General features: G+C 40.1%; 1 protein-coding gene across 2 annotated transcripts in view; it reads left to right on the plus strand.

Annotated features, from left to right (window-relative positions):
- Positions 1 to 21,344, plus strand: part of BAIAP2L1 (BAR/IMD domain containing adaptor protein 2 like 1) — a 93,745-nt gene that overhangs the window by 44,790 nt on the left and 27,611 nt on the right. The window lies entirely within an intron of this gene.

The following is a 21,344-nucleotide window of genomic DNA, read 5'->3' on the forward strand; positions in this document are numbered from 1 at the left end:
AGTATGCTGATCTGAGAAGTTCCCAGCACAGGGCATCCTAATAAATCCCTACTATAAACAACATAGTAGACATTGTATTAATTCAGGAGGCTAGTTGCACACGTTTCCCAGTCCCATAGAAAGTGCAGGCAGCCCAGCAGCACTATCATGACCATCTAATCATGTACGACTTTATTCTCAACTTTTCAGCAGAAATCTGAAAATCTGAATTAGGACCCCAGTTGGTCAGAAATATTTTAGACAGTTTGCTCTGTGCTGTGCAGCACGTCTCACACGTGCTACCTCCTAACGTTGCAGTAACTTGTGAAGAGTTTTATTTGGCCCCGACTCAGTATGAATAGCACAGTAAATGAATTTTGCTGGCGCTAACAAGAGTTCAGAAATCAGGAGGCTCATGCGGTTCTCACAACAGTCCTCTGAGTCGGGGATGTTCTTCCCATTTTATGGACAAGTAAACGGAAGCTTAGTTTAAGTAACTTGTCAGCCTTCACACAACTAATTAGGAGTAGAGCTGGGGGTGTGTTGATTGCATGGAGAGTGGAGTGCTTCCCCCAGACTCAGGGAGCATCAGCCTTAGGTCCTCTCAGTTGCAGCACAGCTTTTAAAACCCTGTACTTAGGTCTGAATTTGTGATTTTGTATTCCTTAAGGAGGACCCCACGGAAGTTGGATTTCTACATAGGGAACAAATTACGAAAGTAGTCTTTGAAATCTGGAAGACTGGGCACATGACAGAAGGATTTGGATCCCCTGTTCATTGTTAAACCTAGTGGAAAGAAGAAACAGGAAACCAGAATTTGATTCAATACAGGAAATGGCCTTGGGACATGTCCTATAAAACCTGCAAAGGAGCTGTGAAGATGTGCTCACAACAATGTGTCTAGAAGGCCTCAGAGGTGGGGGAGGTGTCCTAACCGTCATTTAGCAGAGTCAGCTGGAGGGGAAGGCTGGTGAGGCAAGTATGTGAGAAGTAGATATACTCTAGGATGAGCTTAGAGATGTTTGTTGGTCAACCAAATGAGTATCTCATAATGGTACTGGGCTTCTTTCAGTCTAATGTGAATCAGGTTTCTCGAGGCTCTCTTGAAACCATGGCTATCATTTACAACATTCATAAACTTGGCCCTACCTTTAAGATATCTACAACATAGTGAGGGACATTAAGAAAATATATACATACGTACCTTTAATACAGGAGTGAGTGCGAGAGTAAGACATACAAAGGCTACAGGATTTCATGGGAAGAGATGATTACACCCGAGTGGGGTAAGTGGAGGGAAACTGAGTGTCGGGGAATGCTGAATATCATGATGGTCACCATTGGAGGTAGAAAGGGTGGTGGTTTCTGGTTGGGGGAACAGTTGGGGGAGGGATATATTTCAATTTGCCTGGAATTTAGGACTAATGGGATCATGGGTGTAATGGGTACAAGTTGAAGTTGCAGCCTTGTTATTTTGAGTGCTGGCCTACAGATTGTGTTTGTGTCATTTCAAATTGAAATAAAAATTAGTATTAGTAAGGCTAAAGGATTTTGAGTTATTAAATGCTGACTAATACTTTAGGAGCATGGGTTCAAAGATAAAATAAAAACTGCAAGATGACTAAAGAGCAAATTGAATGGCAAGCCCTTTACAACTCAGAACTGGACTCTTAAGAGTCCAGAATAAGTCTCCCCCCTGTGACTCTTGAGTGAGGTGAAGCTGATATATAGGTGACTCAGGTATTTATAACTCAGAGCCATGGCTGATAGTCAGCAGCTTCCATTTTTCTAACAGAATTTGTGACATACTAAGGTCTCTTTCCCATGTGCGTGCAGGTGTGTGATTAAGTATTTTAATCTTACCTCACTTTTGTTTTCTCAGTCCTGCCCAACTTCCCATTTCATGTTAATATTTTAAATAACTTATGAGTCCTCTAAGACGTTTAGAATTATACTTTCATTTTATAATGAGCATTTAAATATACTTCGAGTTTTTAAAAAATGTAATACCTACTGAAAAATGAACCTAATAAACACATTTTCTACCTTTATTATTTTAAAATGTTTGTTTTTACATAATTAAATCTGCGGCTATGTAAACTACTTTGTGCGCTGCTTTTTTAAATTTAGCACTCCACTTCTATTTCTTTGTGTTAATAAGTAATCGGTTTATTCATTGTTTTTGATGGCTGCCTACATTTCCCTTTACATTTTCTTCTGTTGGTACCAAGGCAGAGTCCATGTGTAGGGGCTCCGAGGGGGAGAGTTGCCGTATAAGGATGAGTACAGGGTTTGTTTCTTTTCTCTTGTGAAAAGTTGCCCCTTAACCGGCGGGGGGAAGGAGGGGAGTCATTGCATGGTATGTTGAAAAGCACATTAAAAAAAGAAAGCACAGGGGCTCCTGGGTGGCTCAGTTGGTTAAGCATCCGACTTCAGCTCAGGTCATGATCTCACAGTCCCATGAATTCGAGCCCCGCGTCGGGCTCTGTGATGACAGCTCAGAGTCTGGAGCCTGCTTCAGATTCTGTGTCTTCCTCTCTCTCTGCCCCTCCCCTGCTCATGCTCTGTCTCTGTCTCAAAAATAAATAAAAACATTAAAAAAAATTTTTTTAAAAGAAAGTGCATAAAACCAAATATTCAGTAATCGAGGGATTATAGTAGTTTTTCTCCCCTCGTTTAAATCACAGTATAAATGAGCATTTACTATCTGGTAGCTTTGCTGCAGTCCCTGGGGAGAATACATAGAAGTCCCTGCTCTCTGGGAACTTACTTTCTAGTGGGTGGTAAACGAACATGCCTAATATGCCAGATAGTAACAAGGCGAGGTGCCGAGTGATGGAGGAAAAGGATGGAAAGGGGCCATTTTAGGGAGAGTGGTCAGGGACATGCAGTTGGGAGGGAGCGCCACAGGCAGATGTCTGGAGAGACCATTCCAGTGGAGTCCAGCGAGTACAAAATTCCTGAGGCCTTGTGAACTTGGTCACAGTGTGGAAGCCAGTCTGGTTGAGACTCAGTGAAGGATGGGAGAGTGGGAAGGGATGAGGCTACAGGTACAGCACGTGCGAGGGTGGGGCCGGGTCACATAGGGGTGGGTGTTCATAAGAATGTTGCCTTTTAATCTGTGGTGGGGGTGGGGATCCTCTGCATGTTTTGAGCTCAGGTGTGACTTGGTTTGACTTAACATTTTAAAAGCTTCTTACTGGCTTCTGTGCAAAGAATAGAGTGTAGGAGGGTGGAAACAGGGAGACCGGTTGGGAGGCTGTTGTGCCAGCCCAGGTGAGAAAGAATGGTGGCTTGAACTGGGATTGAAGGTAGAGTGGGGTTTGCTGTGCACCGGATGACAAGTGTGGACAAGGGGGTATGGTGAGGCGGGGGCGGGGGTGGTGGTGGTCAGGGTTTGCTTTTAGATGTGTTGGGTTTGGGATGCCTAGTAGGCAAGTGGAAATGTCAAGGCGGCAACTGGAAATGTGAGTCTGGAGTTCACTGTGTGAACGTGTAGTTCCATATCCCTGTGAACAAGTCGGGCCCTGTTTCGCTTGCCCAACCACATTGATGCTTAACACTCCATGCCCTGTGGCTTCCCTCAGTAGGAAACCAACAATTACTGAGGATCACAGCATGCCAGGTGCTTCGTTTCTGTCTTCTCCTTTGATTCTCACCAGGTCCTGTGAGGGGCTCTTTATTTACATGTCCATCTTACGGATGATATATGTAATGGATAATCCTGTTTGTATGCCTCCCTAGTTCCCTTCCTAAAACATTTTTTAGTTTGTTTCCAAAGTTCAGGTGCATGGAGCAGATACCACTGACCACTCCGTTTGGGAGGTAGGTCATGTGTGTATACGTACGCACGTGTGTTTGGATCTTGGTAGTTGGGGGTAGCTGATTTTCATGGGGTGCCTTGGGGAGTCAGCCCCACCACTTTGGTTTTACTTCCTGCATGACCCAAACACTATGAACTGAAATGGCTTTAAGCAACCAGGCCGGCCCTTACCCAAGTGATGCTGCCCAGCCCCCCAGAGGTAGCCTGTTCCATTTTCAGACAACACTAATAATTAAAGTGTTCTGGCTGATGTTGAGTAGACATTCCTTTCCCTGTAATTGACACACACTGGGCATCATCCTGTCCTTGGGTACCAAGTAGAGAAAATGTAATTCGTCTTCTACATGGTTTCTCATTGCATATCTGAGAGAGGATGCAGAGTAGTTGAGAGCACAGGCTTAAGATCAGACATGAGTTCACATTCCAGCTCTCCCACCTTTTAGTTCTTGTGTAAATGTGGGAAAACCCTTGAACCTCTTAAAGCCGTGGTTTCCTCCTCTGAACAGTGTGGGTAACAGCAGTACTCCCTTCTGGGTTGTGAGGACTAACTAGAAAAGGTCACCTCTGTACAGCAGTGAGCACAACTCTGGGCACAAGGGAAGAAGTCAGTCAATATGTGTGAGCTGCTGTTACCTTTGAGGATCGTACAGTGTGTGCCGGTGTGCTATCTTGTCCTCTCAGGTAGAGAAGGTGAGAACAACATCAGAACTGCAAAAGCAGTTTCAGTTGTTCTTGTGGAGTAAGCAGTCTAATAAAGAGAGTCTGTATTTTGTGTAAACTCCCTTAAATTCTCATCATATTAAGACTACCCAATGTCTAACATCTTGGGGTGTGTGGTTTTAGATCAAAAGAATAAATCGCTTTCCATCTGAAAGTTGGGAGCAGTAGCCTGTCTTACACAGTTTTTAAACTTGTTCAATTACAATTGGTTGCTTAAAACAATGAAAACCCTTACTTCTTCTTCACTTAAATTTTTTGAAGTGTATTTGTTTATTTTGAGAGAGAGAGAGAGAGAGAGAGAGCATGAGATCAGGGGAGGGGCAGAGAGAGAGGGAGAGAGAGAATCCAGTCTCCATCCACACTGCCAACACAGAGCCCGATGCGAGCTCAAACTCATGAACCGTGAGATTATGACCTGTGCCGAGATCAAGAGTCAGACACTTAACCGACTGAGCCACCCAGGTGCACCAAAAATTCTTCACTTAAAATTTTTAAGATGGTTTTACTCAGTAATACTGAACTGAAATAGCACCTTAGTGCCTTCTTTACCTACATATTGTCCTTGTCTTCATGTGTTGGGGTCCTGTTTCAAATTTTTAAAGAACTTTTAAAACTTAAGATGTAGCATTTTTTAGCCTTGAAAATCCTATAATCAGTGACACCATAAGGAATAACTAGTTTTCAGTTTCATTCATTATTGATAATACACCTGATTTCATTTTTGTTAGTATCAAAATGGTTGTATTTTAGCCTTAATCTACTAATCAATGAAAAAACGGAGATGAATAATTAATGTTAATTTACTAATAGCTTGTAGAAACTTTTAATCTTTTGATGCTGTTTTTTTACATTGACATGTAAAGAAAACAATTGCTAGTAATCTGCATATGGGTGCAAAGTTGATAAATTATTCCTGGGTGATATATAATTGATAAGCTTGAATAAGTTAATGTCCTTTTTTTTTTTTTTTTTTTTTTTTGAGAGAGAGAGAGGGCACAAGTGAGCGAGGGCAGAGAGAGAGAGAGACTCCCAAGAGGGGCAGAGAGGTGAGGAGGGGAGAGAAGCAGGGCTCGAGCTCACAAACTGTGCAATCATGACCTGAGCCGAAGTCAGATGCTTAACCAACTGAGCCACCCAGGTTCCCTAATGTCATCCTTTTAGCTAAAATAAGAGTAGTACATTAAAATACACCTCAGGGAATATTTTTCCTTCGTTGCAAATCCTGTGCTTTGACTTGACAGTGCTTGTCTACAGCAGGTGGACTAAATTAGTGTAATTGCTGATCAAAAATGAAGTAGGAAATAAACATTTAATTTGCTTCCCGAATCAGTTTATCAGTCCTAATGACAGAACCGGCACCTAATTCCCGAATCTTCCCCTACATTTACATAATATTTGGTTTAATTTTCAGAGAAGATGTCTCTACTAGGTATTACCTTAGGTGATGAAAGAATTGGTTTCTGATATTGGGCGTGCATTTGTTCTCTGCTTCACTGAAAAGACTTGAGTTTAAATATCCAGGATGTTTTCTAATGATAATTCCCATGGAGATTTAAGTCTCTATGCAAAGATAACTAATATTTTCCTTTTAAAGCATTTTTATATATAAGTTAAGAATTAATTCATACATGGAGTTTATTGGTTTTCATTTATTCTTCCTTCACACTTTTTGTCATTCCCTTTCTTAAAAAAGAAAAAAATTTATTGTTCCTTTCTCTAGCTACCTTCTTACTTCTTTTATTGCCAAACATCCCAAATAAGTGGTTTATACCAACTTCCTCCTTTCTGTATTATCTTTCCCTTCCATTCCCACTTTTTACCAGAAATCAGGAGCTAGAAGGGAGTCTAGCATTGGGTGTTTAGTGTGCATCTTGCTCTTGGAACCTTTCCCTTGTTAGCACACTTAATCCTCGCAGCCGGGATTGCCAAGTGTCCAGAATCGAACCCACACAGTCTGGTATTATAGCTTTTTGTCTGGCAGAATGAAAATTTTGTAAACAAAAATGTCCCTTCATTTTTGGTTTTTGGTTGTTTTTTTTTCTTTTCTTTCTTTTTTTAATATGTTGTTTGTGGCTCAGGATTCTCTGAGACCAAACCTCAGGGTTACTAAACCTTGGTGATAGGAAACAAAAGATGCCAGCAATTTGCTCCTGGAGACTCTACGGATGGAAACGGGTCTGTGTGGGTGCCAGCCCTGGCTGAGAGAGCTTGTTCTTCCGGGGCTTAGGATCCTACATATGGATGCTGGGTCCTCACACTCCAGATGCAGCCAGCGTCTGTACTGCCACAATAGAAGCCTCTCCATCTAGATCCAGTTGTTGAGTAGATTAAAAAAGAGAGAGAGAGAGAGAGAAGGCAAGTTAGGGATCATGCATTCAGGTTTAACAGAAAGCATTCTTCCTGTAGGACTTTCTGTGATACCTATGTGTATAGGAATAATACACAGATACTACCATAATACACATATATACCATAATACACATAATATGGTGTATACCATAATACGCAGATACTACACAGTAGGAAAATACTACAGATACCACGATATGATGGGTCAAACTTTTGCCAGATTTTCCTTTCTCTGCCCTACTATACTACTTTATGTTCTTTCTCACTGCAATTACCCTCTAATTCATTTGTTCAGTACACTTACTTATTGCTAGACTTTTAAGGACTGTTATGTGCTGGGCAGGCACTGGTATCACACAGGTAACTGAGAATCAGAATGCAAGTTCTTGTCCATGAGTAACTTCTAGAAGCATTCAGACACTGCATGTGTTTTCCTCGGAAGAGGGCAGTGCTTCCTAATCACTGCTGGTTCCAGACGGCTGTTGTTTTGTGTTATTTTGTTTTTAATAAATTTGTTTTTTTAAAGAAGTTTTAGGTTTACAGAAAATTGAGCAGATCTTACCCAGACTTCCCACATACTCCTCTCTCTCCCACTCAGTGATGAACCAGTATAGATACATTGCTATCAACTAAAGTCTATAATTTACATTAAGGTTCACTTTTTTTTTTATGTTTGTTTTTGAGAGAGAGAGAGAGAGAGACAACACATGAGTGGGGGAGGGGCGGAGATAGAGGGAGACACAGAATCCAAAGCAGGCTCCAGGCTCCAAGCTGTCAGCACAGAGCCGAACACTGGGCTCAAACTCATGAACCGCGAGCTCATGACCTGAGCCGAAGTCAGACACTCAACTGACTCAGCCATCCAGGTGCCACAAGGTTCACTTTTTGTGTTAACATGAGTTTTGACAAATGTTTAATGACATACGTCTACCATTATAGTATCCACTCCCCCACCCTCCTTGGCAACCACTGATCTTTTTATTGTCTCCATAGTTTTGCCCTTTCCAGAATGTCATTTAGTTGGAATTTTGTAGTATGTAGCCTTTTGAGACTGGCTTCTTTCACTAAGCAATATGCATTTAAGCTTTCTCTCCATGTCTCTTCGTGGCTTAATAGTTTCTTTCTTTTTTATCCCTGAGTAATATACTCAGTTGTGTACATGTACCACAACAGTCTATCCATTCATCTTGGTTGCTTCCAAGTCTTGGCAGTATGAAAAGGCTGCTGTTAACATTCATGTATAGGTTTTTCTGTGGACAAAAGATTTTAAGTCATTTGGGTGAACACCTAGGAGCACAATTACTGGATTGAATAGTATGACTGTTTACCTTTGTAAGAAACTGCCAAACTATACCATTTTTGCACATTCTTGACATTTGGCGTTGTCAGTTTTCTGGATTTTAGTCATTCTGATAGCTGTGGAGTGGTTTCTTTTAAAATTTGGGTTTTTTGTTTTTGTTTTTAGAAAAAGAGTGAGGGGAGGGGGAAGACAGACTCTTAAGCCCTAATCCCAGTCACTTCTAGCTTTTGATTTAAAGTGATAGGTGTGGGGCACTTTGGTGGCTCAGTTAAGCATCCAACTCTTGATTTGGGTCAGGTCATGATCCCAGAGTCATGGGATCGAGCCCTGCGTCGTGCTCCACGCTCATCCTGCCTTTAAGATTCTCCCTGCCTCCAGCCCTCTCTCTCCCCCCCCCCGCCCCTCCCCTTCGCTCACACACACACTCTTTCAAATAAAAAAATAAAGTGAGAGGTGTAATAATCTTTTTTTCACTTGAACACTTAAAGGCCATTATAGGGTTATTAATTAACCTAATTTAAATATTGTTGTACCTCAGGGAATAGGGAGGCCAGAGAAGAGGAAGTGAGGGAGGGGAGCTGTTGGTCAGTGAAGCAGCAAGAACATAACATTTATTAAGTCTGCCATCTTAAATGAGTGAGATTAAAAGCACCCCAAAACTATTCTAATAGTAGTATCAAAGATCATTGATCACAGATCATAGTAACAAATTCAGCAATGAGAAAGTTTGAAATATTGTGAGAATTGCCAGAATGTGACAGAGTGACAAAGTGAGCAAATGCTATTGGGAGATGGTGCCAATAGACATACTTGATGTGGGGTTGTTACAAACCTTCCAGTTTATAAAAAATGCAATATCTGCGAAGCACAATAAAGCAAGTTATTCCTATAATTTGTGTCTTCTCTCTTTTTCCCTTGTTTAGCCTAGCTAGAGGTGTATCAGCATTTTAAAGAGCTAGCTTTTGGTTTCATTGACTTTTCTTTATTATAGTTATCCTATTCTCATTTATGCTTTAATTTTTATTAGTTATTTTCTTCCACTTGCCTTAGTTTAAATTGTTCTTCTTTCTCTGGCTTCTTAAGTTGGAAGCTTTGAGTATTGACTTTATATCTTCTTTTCTAATACATGCATTGAGTGCTATAAATTTCCCTTGAAGTACTGCTTTTGCTTGCATTGCACAAATTTTGATATGTTGTGGTTTCATTTTGTTCAAATATTTAAAAAGTTCTCTTGTTTTCTTCTTTGACCCCTGTGTTATTGAGAAGTATGTTGTTTCATTTCCAAGTATTTTGGGATTTTTTTTCAGCTAGATTTCTGTTACTTGTTTCTAGTTTAATCCCACCGTGGTCTGAGGGCATTTTTTGTATGACTTCCATTCTTTTAAATTTGTTGAGGTATGTTTTATGGTGCAGAATGTGGTCTGTCCTGGTGAAGGTTTTGTGTGAGCTTAAAAAGAATGTGTATTCTGCTGTTGCCGGGTGAAGTTTACTCTGTCATTTAGATTCAGTTGATTGATGATGCTGTTCACTTCAATCATCCTGCTATCAGTTACTGAGAGTATTGAAGTCCACAGTGATTATTATAGTGGATTCATCTGTTTCTCCTTGCAGCTCTGTCAGTTCTTCCCCATGTGTTTCAGCTTTCTCTTAGTGGGCACGTGTACATGAAGAAGTCTACTCTGTCCGTCTCTCTTTTAATTGGTACATTTAAACCACTTATATTTAAAATGATTAGTGATGTCATTAGATTAACATCACTGTACTTGTTTTGTATTCTTTGCACTTGTTCATTATCTTAAAACAATCTTCCCCATTTCCTGCACTTTCTGGTTTTAATTGAGCATTTTATATTCTATTTTATCTCCTCTCAGCATACTGATTATACTTAAACCTTTTTTTTTTTTTTTTTTTTTGGTAGTGGTTGTCCTAAGGTTGGGTAGTATGCAGGCAATCTAGGTCCACTTTCAAACACCACTGTATCACTTCCCAGGCAGCACAGGGTCTTTATGCAGAGTGTTACCAGTTCCTCCCTCCTAACCTCTGTAGCACTGCTGTTATTCATCTGACTTATCCATAAGTCATACCCACTCCATATGTTGTTGCTATTACTTCAAATAAAGTTATCTAGTGTATCAATTAAGAATAAGAAATACAAGGTTTAATTACTTTCATTCATTCCTTCTTTAATGCTCTTCATTTCTGTCAACCTTAAAAGTAAAATAGCCAACTAGTTGACCAGCAAAATGAGTTTATTTGGGAATTGCAATAGGGGGTACGCAGACTATGACAAACCATAGGCAAGTCCAGAAAACACGGGAGAGGGCTTGCTTTTACAGAGGAAAGGACAAAGTGGGAGGGGCTATTTGGAATGAAAGCTCATTGGAGGAGGGCGAGAGTTCAGGTTTATGGTGACTTCTCATTGGCTGAATTGTTGCTGGGCCGGAGAAAATCTTCTTTCCTCCTCCTACGGGTAGTAGGCTTCTTCCTTTTGGGAAATTCAGACATGCTGCCTTTTCCCTGCTGAGGTCTGCAAATGGCACAAGTGGTTATGGGCAAGAACTACCCCCTTGGGGGCTTCCTGACTCCATTTGAAATGAGGTTTCCTTTACTCATTTTCATTTCTTTATGTAGCACCAAGTTTCTGTCCTCTGTGATTTTCTCTGGGAAGAGCTTCGAACTTCAGTTTTCCTCTGATGTCCTTGCTTTGTCCCATCCCACTGTTGTCTTTCAGTTTCCTCCCCAAATCCTTCTAAATGAAGTCTCAGATGTAAACCCTGTTGATGGATGCTATAGTAGTGAAGTATTAGGGAGGGGGATAATTCTATAATTCTAGGTTTAAATCTCCATTTTTTGTTTTGTGGGGTGTATTTGATTTTTACTGGGTCAAAAAACCTGGCATAAGGCTTTAGTAAAACAGTTTCTTTTGAGGCCTCACCTTCCATACACAGAACAAAGCAAGAACAGAACAATGCTGGGCTGATTTCACAACGGTTATTTTCCCCCTCCACCTGCCTGTAAGCCCCATGGGCATTTTCTCAAGTCTTCAGGGTAGGAACCTGGTGGGGGCTCCTAGAGGTAATACTCATGAAAGTGCTAGACTCCTCCCCTAAGACTGAGCCCTCTGGAATTTTTTTTTTTATTTTTTTTTAACATTTATTCATTTTTGAGACAGAGAGAGACAGAGCATGAATGGGGGAGGGTCAGAGAGAGAGAGAGGGAGACACAGAATCCGAAACAGGCTCCAGGCTCTGAGCTGTCAGCACAGAGCCCGACGCAGGGCTTGAACTCACAGACCGCGAGATCATGACCTGAGCTGAAGTCAGGCGCTTAACCGACTGAGCCACCCAGGCGCCCCTGGAATTTTTAACTCAAGCTGGTTCGTGCTGAGCCTCCAGCAACCATCAGTTACAGTTGAAGAGTTTCTAGCAGTACTGGCTCCAGCATTGGTTTCTGCTGCCAGTAAACCAGGATTCTCCACATTAGCCTGTCTCTGGTTTTCAGGGCAGATCTTTACCTGTGAACTTAATTCTCTACTGAATCTAAGAAGCACTGTTGTTTTTCAGTTTATTTAGCTTCTTGATGTGAGTAAGAGAGTGATGACTTCCAAGTTCTTCACAGAAACCAGAGCAGAAACCAGAAGTGCCCTTGGTGGTTGGTTTCTAACCAGCAGTGGTCAGATGTGTCTGTTCTCCAATGGATCATTCCTGGTACAGTATAAGTGTAGAAGAATTGTCAACACTTAACTGAAGTGCTAAGTATTCTGTTTAGTAAAGGGAAAGGCTCTGAGGTGGAGGAAAGAGTACTGTGTGTATTCCTTTTTGATAATAGTGGTAAGGGAAACAAAGGCAAGAGAAATGTAGCTTAAATCTCCTCAGAGCTTGCAGCCCACTCATAATATACACTTGTAACATGCAGACCATGACCTTCCTCAAGCAACTCATGGCTGCCTTACTTCCTTAATGTTTTTGTTTTATTAAAGACTAAAAGTAAGCTTATCTTAACAGCAGCTAGCCCCTCAAGGTCCTGAAATCCTTGCTTTCAAATTCCTTAGAGGCTACGCTATCCCTAACCCCCACTAACTCAGAAGTTATAATCAGTCACTCCTCGCAACCCTAGGGTGGCTCTTTCTGCCCACGGGTTCTGTCCCTGTGTTTTAATAAAATCATGTTTTTGCACCAAAGACATCTCAAGAATTCTTTCTTAGCCATTTTCTCAAGAATACCTTCAACAGGAGATGGACAGTTTTTCCTTTGGGGACCCTAGGAAGGGGGAAAGAAACATGAGAGGAGCACTGAGCTGAGTTTAGGAGAGGTGGGTGTCCATTTGTCTATTTTAGTAAATTTTAGGAATTATTCTGAAACATTTTAAGCGTACTAAAGTATATTAAAGAATACACAGATGTGTACATGTAAGGAACAAGAAATATTTAAACAAATGTGGTAACTAGGTATAAGTTGACAACCTAGTATGTGGGCTTTATTTCCAGAAAACAAGTACTCAGAAAGAAAGCGTGTTGAAAAGCATGTGGGCCCATTCTGTTATTGTGTTTCATGCATTATTTAACTAATTTGCTACTCCTGTCTGGATGCACACCTTACCAGCCAGTGTTTCCTTTCAGAGCTCAGGAAAGCACTGTACTCTCCTAAGCCTGTGAAGTAGATATTCTGGTTACCACCATACAGCTGACAGTACTGAGGCTGCATGAGATGACCTGGAGAGAGGTTAAAGAACTTACCAGAGGCCTGTCTGGCACCATTGCATCTTTCTGCAGATGCTTTAACCTTTGCCCGATGTTTGTGCCCCTTGAGTTCACTGTGGGTGATTACAATGCAGAGCACCCCACTTTCTGAAAATGCTCCCAGTCTTTTAGCTTTCACAGTACCCCACTCTTTTCCAGCCTCCTCAGCCAGCCTTTCATCTTCAGGAGCTCTTCTTAGACATCTTGTGTTCTGTCGCTGAGAGACCAGCAGTAGCTGCTGGCCTTTCATTATGGAAGAACGATGTCTTTTGGGAAACCTATTCTAGGTCTATATATAAAAGTTCATTTGTTCTGTGTCTAAAGGGACTCCACTCCTCTCCAAGAGGGAAAGAATGTTTGGGTTTGTAGCTACAACTTCTGTTTGGCTCAGAGAACTTTCTCCTTCAGATCTTTGGCCATTTCTACTATTTTCTAAGATTGAGATTGCCAGAGACTTACTATGAAATAAGCAGAGCATTGGTAGGTATTCTTTCTCGTGTCAACACACTTCTTTATCAACCAGCACTGGATTAATGACCAGAGCAGGTAGATCTTTTTAAAAAACTTTTTAGAAGATTTTTCTATTTTTAAGTAATCTCTACACCCAGCATGGGGCTCGAACTCATTACACCAAGATCAAGAGTCACATGCTCCACCAACGAAGCAGCCAGGCGCACCCAGACTATGCAGATCTCTTATTCCTCATCAACATTTGTTCTCTAGATTCAGCATCTATTAATTTTGCCTGAACGAGTGTCTACTGTACTTGTTGCATTTTACTCTTAACAGAAGCCCTCCTTTCTCTCCTCTTTCTTTTTTTATTTATCTATTGCTGTGGGCTCATGGGTTCCAAGGTTTTTTCAATTATTTATATATATGCTCTTACTGTCCTTAATTACTTTGGTGCTCAAACCGTCCTATATTGGGCCAATAGGAGCTCCTTCAGGCTGATTCTAATTCATTCACTCATTCATTCATTCTTTCTTGTATACTTCCTTATTTTCTTGCATAAAAGTACATTTGAGGCTCATCTTGTCCCTTCTCAATTGTGGAATCAACAGGTATTTTCTTCTGAGGAATGCTCCTTGCTTTTAGTGGGGATGATACTAGAAGCTAAGATTTGAATACTAGGTGTGCTTATTGCTCTGTTGAAGTGTCATCTTGATCCTTTCAGCAAACAGATCTAGGAAATATATACATGTATACAGTGTGTACTGTGTACATACATACATACAAACCAGACCTGTGTATATGCATACATATATACACATGGACATATAAAAATAAGCATATGCACTTACATATTTTGGAAATATGTGCAAATATTGGCTCCCAATAACATCATCATATTTGTACATTTTCTCAATTCTGTGATACACCTAAAATAGTTCTGGAATTATTGGGGCACCTGGGTGGCTCAGTCAGTTGAGTGTCCAGCTTCAGCCCAGGTCATGATCATGTGGTTTGTGAGTTCAAGCCGCACATCAGGCTTACTGCGGTCAGCCTGTCAGCACAGAGCCTGCTTTGGATCCTCTGTCCCCCTCTCTCTGCCCCTCTGCTGCTTGCACTGTCCCAAAAATAAATAAATATTAAAAAAAATAAAACAGTTCTGGAATTATTAAACATTTTTATCAGTTTAAACTAGTAGAACACTGTATGTTTATTATACTTGAATTAAAAAAATAAATTTGGGGGTACCTGGGTGGCTCACCTGGTGAGCGTCTGACTCTTGATTTCAGATCAGGTCATGATCCCAGGATCGTGGGATCAAGCCCCATGTCAGGCTCCATTCCCTCTTTCCTCCCCTGCCCCTCTCCCCTGCTTACGTTCTCTGTCTAAAATAAAAAATAAAATTAAAAAAACAAATTTATTTTAAAAATAAATTTTTTATAAAGTGAGTCTTGAAGAGATATCTGCACACCCATGTTTATGCAGCATTACTCACAATAGCCAAGAGGTAGAAAGAACCAAAGTGACTGTCAACATTTTTTCCTCATGATGAATAGATAAATAAAATGAGGAATATCCATACAGTGGAATATTATTCAGCCTTAAAAAGAAAGGAAATTCTGGGACACCTGAGTGGCTCAGTTGGTTAACCATCTGACTTCAGCTTGGGTCACGATCTCATGGTTAATGGGTTGGAGCCCCTGCTTTGGGCTCTGTTTGGACAGCTTGGAGCCTGGAGCCTGCTTCGGATTCTGTGTCTCCCTCGCTCTCTGCCCCTCCCCCATTCATGCTCTGTCTCTCAAAATAAATAAACATTAAAAAAGAGAGAGAGAAAGGAAATTCTGACATATCCTATAGCATAGATGAACCTTGAGGACATTGTACTAAGTAAACCAGTCACAAAAGGAAAAAAATTTTGTATCGATTTATAATATAAGTTTATTTATAATAGTGAAGTTATACATAAACTGAAGTATTATAATTATACATTTTGGAATACCAAAAGAAAATGATCCTACTAAAATGATTTCAGAGTTTGTAAGTTTGTCATTCACCTACCAGTTTTTTTTCCTGTCCTGAACATTGTGATAAAGTGTTATAGAGACTCAGGGCACCTGAGTGGCTCATTCGGTTAAGCGTCCTACTCTTGATCTCAGCTTAGGTCACAATCTCATGGTTCGTGGGTTTGAGCCTCGTTTGAGCCTGCACTGACAGCACAGAGCCTGCTTGCAATTCTCTCTCCCTCTCTCTCTGCCCTTACCCCACTAGTGAGCTTGCTTTCTGTCTCTCAAAATAAATAACTAAACTAAAAAAATGTTGTAGAGACTCTATTTTGTTATCTTCCTCTTAAGATTATGAAGTTTTATTCCAGTAGACAGTTACATTACTAGTAGATCACCTTGATTCGTGGAGGCTTACTGGTAGATTTTTTTCTGGTGGATCTATTTTGGTTTTGCCCTTGTCCTGTGACAGTGTTTATTCCTAAGGCATGTCCCTTCTTGATGTCACTGGGCAGCCTGTGGTATTTATGAAGCCTTTCTCACTTGGTGGGACTTGAATTCCCAACTTTGTATTCCCCCGACAACTCAATGTGTGTCCTACTGAGAATCTCTGCCAAACTCTACATCCTTCTAACTGCTGGTTTTTCTTAGAGTCTCACCCTGTGCATGTACAGTTTAGGTGTTAGCCAAGGATTTGAGAGGAATCCATATACAGATTTCGGGTCTTCCTGCTCCATTGTGTGAGTTTATCCATTCTATAATTTATCCATTCCAGTGTTGATAGATGTTTGAGTTGTTTCTGGCCTTGGATATGTGAATAAAGCTGCTATGGACATTCTTGTGCTTCTGTTGGTAAACAAATGCACTCATTTCTCTTGGGAATATATCTAGGAGTAGAATTGCTGGATCACAGAGTAAGCAGATTTGTTTATCACATACTGTTGGTTTTGCCTTTTCCAGAATGTTTTATAAATAGAATCATACAGTATATAGCTTTTTTAGTCTGGCTTCTTTCATTTAATATATTTCTGAAATATATCTGTGTTGTTATGTTTATCAGTAGTTAATTTATTTTTATTGGATTATATTCTGTTAAATTCTTGAAATGAGTGTTTAGTGTTTTTCACACTCCTCTAACATATGCATTTGAAGGCTATAAATTTCCTCTAACCACAATTTTTAGTTGCATCTTACATGTTCTTATATCCTATATTTATCATTTTATTTCAAAATAATTTTAATTTCCATTGTGGTTTCTTCTTTGATCTGTAGGTTATTTAGAAGTCTGTTTCTTCATTTCCAGTATAGGGATATTTTCTGGTTACCTTTCTTTTAATGGTTTCTGGTTTAATTTTGATGTGGTTAAAGGGCATACTCATTGTGATTTCAGCCCTTTGAAATAGAGTGAGGTTTTCTTTTGATCTCTTTTTAATATACTCTTTGCTTTAAAAATGAAGTTATCAGATATAGTCTTCTATATATGTTCACTAGATCACCTGTATTTATCATCTTATTCAGGTTATCTACATTTGTACTGCTATATTTGCCTACTCATTCTACCCATTTACCAAGAGAAGCATATTGAAGTCTCCTACAATTATTATTGATTTATCTATTTCTTCTTATAATTCAGTTTTAGTTTAAATATGTTGAGACCATGTTAATAGCTGCCTATGAATAAAAAAATTTTCCATCTTCCATATGAACCTTTTCCCATTAGGAAATCATTGTTTTATGTCTAATTCTAATAATGCTTCTCACCCTCTTTGACCACTTACTACATCTTGTTTGGTTTTAATGTACCTACATCAGCTTTCTTTTGTTTAGTGTTTGCTATATATCTTATTCCATCCTTTTACTCTCTGTATCCCTATATCTAAAGTGTATCTCTTTTAAGGAAAATATAATAGGGTGTTTTGTTTTGTTTTGTTTTGTTTTGTTTTGTTTTGTTTTGTTTAATCCTAACAGTCTTTGTCTTCTAATTGGATTATATAGTCTATTTACATTAAGTGTAATTACTTTCTGCTGTCTGTCCTATGTTCATTTCTTCTCTTGTCCTCTTTTTGGCTGATTGTTTTTTCCCCTCTCTGTTTGCTTGGTCGTTATACACACTTTATTCTTTTAGTGGCTACCCTAGTGGCATCTCTTCTTAACAAAGTCAGATGCTGCCTGGCAGTTTACTTTTCTCTCAGACTATGAAAGAACTTTGGAACACTATATACTTCTAATGTACGATTTCTGCTTGTCCAATTTGTTTTCATAGGATGGACTAAGTCGTGATCAGTGGTAGAATAATTACGGTCTCCATGAAGACATTAATTAGAACTGTGGTGCTATAGTTGGCCAGGTCAGAAGCTAGATTTCTGGAGGAGTGTTGGATGAAATGCTTACCCTATCACTTATTTGGCTTTATCCCTACATGCACGTTGTTTACTGGTACAGTATTGACACTCACCAGAAAAGAGCACCTCCAGTTGCATCCAGAGACTGTGGGTGGGCAGCCCTGAGGGCTATTCTTAGATGCTGGTAAAGCTTTCAAGTTGAGTCACGTGTTCATGGTTACTAATCTGCCTCTGTACTAATTCCGTGCTGGTGACTCTAATCTGTGGGATACATACTTGTGTATTTAACATAGCCATCTGTGTGTAGTTTGCTTTTACTTCCATTATATTTTCTCATCACGTTTGATATTTTAAAAATTGTCAGAAAAAGTATATCCTTTTTCCAGTGACGTTTTTGGTCAGGTTTACCATAATTCATGGAGTGTAACTTTAGGTCCACAGTAGGTTTGCTTCTACTGTCTCATTTTATTGTTTGATTCCACTTGAAGTAACAGGGAGGAAATCGTGTGTGACTCACTCCATCATTGCTCTGTGCTTTCTGGAAATACTGTGTTCTGATTATCCATGATCAATTATAAATGAAAAAGTCCGTGTGCCTACACGTTGAGCACCTGTTCTGTGCTACTCATGTCTGTTAATAGTCTCCATCTGGTTTCTCTAAATTTATACTGTGAATTGATGAAGAATTATCTAGTTGTCAGGGTGCCTGGTGGCTCAGTGAGTTGAGCTTCTGTTGATTTCCTCTCAGGTCATTACCTCACAGTTCATGAGATCAAGCCCCACATCAGGCTCTGCACTGATGGCACAGAGCCTGCTTGGGATTCTCTCCTTCTCTCTCTGCCCCTCCCCCGACTCACACTGTCTTTTGCTCTCAAACTTTAAAAAAATGGATTATCTAGCTGCAAATATATTAACAGTCCAACAACTAATCTGTATTTCAAATGAAAACTTTTATGTGTTCATACAAGTAATACTCTTTAATTTTAGTTATTTAACTTTTTAAATCCATTCAGTTTAAATTCGTATCTTTATATAGTATTGTCCAAATTATTGGACATGTTTATTCAAAGTTCCTAAAACTGATAGTGGACATCAACTTTTAGTTATGTCAAATTCATGATTTTGAAATATGTATATATGTGAATCCTTTAGTAATGCTATTTAAGAATATAATTTACTCAGACTGAGTCATATTACTGTACTTGGGTGTTTCTTCCCAGAATGTGTACTCAGAACCTAAAAGGGAAAAAGGAAATGGTTGATCAGTACATATGGTCTGTGATTTCTGGGACCAGCACATTGGTTCCTGTTTGGGTGTGTGTTTAGTTCTGCTCCATTAGAATCTGGGCTCTGCTCCACCCTCCTTTTCAAAACAATTTTTTTCTTCTCAAATGTAATTTATGAAAAATTAGGTTACAGGGCTAAGAGTAAATAAACGTGTGCAATGCAACGTTTCAGACATAAAGGAACACTTGCTATATTTAAGAATAAACTTCTGTAGATTGAACATAAAGACTTTTCATTTTCTGTTTCAAGATACACTTTTGGCAGCTCCCATAATCACAGTAAAGATGTTTTCTAATCCTTCTTTGACCGAGGACTCCGTGGCTGCTGCTATAAAGTCAGCATTTAAATTCCACGAACTGTAAGGGACAGGAATAACCAGGATAAGGTCGGGTGTTCTGCTCCTGGCCACAGAGTGAATGGGCTGTTTCAGTGAGCCTTTCCACCCAGCTGCCTACAGGGAGAAAACCACGAGGTGGGAGGCGCCTCGAGACCAAGCACCAGGTTCAGCAGTGCTGGCTTTCACAAGAGTGCCACACTAGCACAAGCTTTTGTTTTGGCAACATGCTTCTCAGAGATCCACATTATATACAGTTGTAGAGATAAAGTTCATGACCATATGAAAAAAAAATTGTGAGTGCTTTGATTCTAGCTTGAATCACACTGAGTGATTTAAGCACAATTATTTTTAGACTTTTTAAAAAAAGTAGATCTGACTTGCGAAGAATAGAGTGCTTAATTTTCAAATAATTGAAGTAGGGTTTTTTTTTTTTGTTACTGTTTTTCATCTGTAGCCAAGAGTTATTTATGATTTTAAAATGGATGTGAAAGTAACTCAGACTATTTCAGTGTCTGAAATCACTAAATGATAAAATGACATTTAATATAATTATATTCTTGGGCATGTGAAGGCTTCCTTTGTGGTAACTCTGAATTATTTCATGTTGAGCTTTAGGAGAACGTAATTATGGGAGAAATGAAGTCAATGTCATTAAGGATGGAGAGTAGGTATCTTGATAACTTGGTGTGGTGGGGATGTGGCTGGCTGTGTGTCTGCCCCCTCCCTTTGGTTCATCCAGCAGGCTGTTCTGTTAGAGGTTCCTAGAATCACAGGCTGCTTAGGGGCTTACGAGTTACCTATCTGTAACTTTGTAAGGTTCTGTCCTTACAGGAAATTCTCTGTCCCCACCACCTGCCATGGTTATCTTAAGCAGCATTGTCCACAGTGGCCTTCATGCTGAGGAGGTGGTTTATCTGGGATACCATGGGTGGGGGCCAGGGGAATGACATGTTACATCTGGTTTTGAGGGATCTCTGGCACCTGTGAGGAAGAAGATCCAGAAGAGAACAAGCTGGGAGTAAAGAGAAATGATGGGCAGGGGGACACTCCTAGTCCAACTGGTGGGTTTGAATGTGTTGCTGGGTGGCAGATTACGGTGACTCTTCCCCACTTGGCCTGGGACAGATGATTGAGTGCACATAGATTTCACATGTTATTTCCACATATCTTCTCTCCACGGCAGGGAAGGGCCAGCACATTTGTTGCCCAAGGAAGCAAGATGAGTAAGGGGCATGATTTCACCCTAGAGGTTGGCCCAAGTGATGACACCACATGCACAAGGGACTGCATCTTTGTCATTGAGTGTGACACATGGGTGAATTGTCAACCCCTTGTGACTGGCTAGCTGGCAGCCAAGAGCTGGGGCTAGAGAATATGGGGTGAACTCACTTTTAGACGTGTTGACCATGACGTACCGCCTGGGACATCCAGGTGGACAAACATGTTCAGGAAAGGATTGAATTTCTTTTTCTTTTTTTTTTTTCTTAAATTTTTTAAATGATTATTTATTTAGAGAATAAATAAATAAATGTGCATGAAAGCGTGCACAATTGGGGGAGGGGCAGAGATAGAGAATCCCAAGCAGGTTCCATGCTGTCAGTGCAAAGCTGGATGCTGGGCTCAATCTCATGAACCATGAGATCATGACCTGAGCCAGTATCAAGAATCAGATGCTCCACTGAATGAGCCACCCAGGTGCCCCCAGAAAAGGGTTGAATTGGGGGAAACCTAGACTGTTTGAGAGTCAGAGGTCTTAAACTGTTTCGACAACAGGGCACTGTAGTGTCATTTGTGTAAAGGTGACAGCTGAACTCATAGTCTAGTTGGTATTCTTTCTCTTTTCCCATACCCACCACAGTCTTAATTTAAATTCTCCTTCATCTACAGCCTTTCAGTTCACCCAAGGAATTCCTTTCTATCTATATCCACTGAACTGTAGGGGACCTACCCAGCACATTTTGTTTTTATTTAATATGGTCTGGTGGTTATTCCAGATGATTCCATATCTGCCAGGTCTTA

This window comes from Acinonyx jubatus, chromosome E3 (assembly GCF_027475565.1).
Source record: "Acinonyx jubatus isolate Ajub_Pintada_27869175 chromosome E3, VMU_Ajub_asm_v1.0, whole genome shotgun sequence".
NCBI lineage: Eukaryota > Metazoa > Chordata > Mammalia > Carnivora > Felidae > Acinonyx > Acinonyx jubatus.